We start from the raw sequence: 1317 nt of genomic DNA on the forward strand, positions 1-1317 counted from the left end.
CTTTTAACCCAATTTAGAGCCCCTGCTTCGGCCACACACACCTGGGAGAGGCCCCCTATCTCCAGTCGGCTCTCCACCTCCCTTTTACCCAATTTAGAGCCCCTGCTTCGGCCACACACACCTGGGAGCGGGCCCCTATCTCCAGGCGGCTCTCCACCTCCCTTTTACCCGATTTAGAGCCCCTTCTTCGGCCACACACACCTGCTATCCGCCCCCTATCTCCAGTCGGCTCTCCACCTCCCTTTTACCCAATTTAGAGCCCCTGCTTCGGCCACACACACCTGGGAGCGGGCCCCTATCTCCAGGCGGCTCTCCACCTCCCTTTTACCCGATTTAGAGCCCCTTCTTCGGCCACACACACCTGCTATCGGCCCCCTACCTCCAGGGGGCCCTCCACCTCACTTTTAACCCAATTTAGAGCCCCTGCTTCGGCCACACACACCTGGGAGAGGCCCCCTATCTCCAGTCGGCTCTCCACCTCCCTTTTACCCAATTTAGAGCCCCTGCTTCGGCCACACACACCTGGGAGCGGGCCCCTATCTCCAGGCGGCTCTCCACCTCCCTTTTACCCGATTTAGAGCCCCTTCTTCGGCCACACACACCTGCTATCCGCCCCCTATCTCCAGTCGGCTCTCCACCTCCCTTTTACCGGATTTGGAGCCCCTGCTTCGGCCACACACACCTGGGAGAGGCCCCCTATCTCCGGGCGGCTCTCCACCTCCCTTTTACCCGATTTAGAGCCCCTTCTTCGGCCACACACACCTGCTATCGGCCCCCTACCTCCAGGGGGCCCTCCACTTCACTTTTAACCCAAGTTAGAGCACCTGCTTCGGCCACACACACCGGGGAGCGGCCCTCTATCTCCAGGCGGCTCTCCACCTCCCTTTTACCCAATTTAGAGCCCCTGCTTCGGCCACACACACCTGGGAGCGGGCCCCTATCTCCAGGCGGCTCTCCACTTCACTTTTAACCCAATTTAGAGCCCCTGCTTCGGCCACACACACCTGGGAGCGGGCCCCTATCTCCAGGCGGCTCTCCACTTCACTTTTAACCCAATTTAGAGCACCTGCTTCGGCCACACACACCTGGGAGAAGCCCCCTATCTCCTGGCGGCTCTCCACTTCACTTTTAACCCAATTTAGAGCCCCTGCTTCGGCCACACACACCTGGGAGCGGGCCCCTATCTCCAGGCGGCTCTCCACCTCCCTTTTACCCAATTTAGAGCACCTGCTTCGGCCACACACACCTGGGAGCGGGCCCCTATCTCCAGGCGGCTCTCCACTTCACTTTTAACCCAATTTAGAGCCCCTGCTTCGG

The sequence above is a fragment of the Centroberyx gerrardi genome, chromosome 21 (assembly GCF_048128805.1).
Source record: "Centroberyx gerrardi isolate f3 chromosome 21, fCenGer3.hap1.cur.20231027, whole genome shotgun sequence".
In the NCBI taxonomy this organism is placed as follows: Eukaryota; Metazoa; Chordata; class Actinopteri; order Beryciformes; family Berycidae; genus Centroberyx; species Centroberyx gerrardi.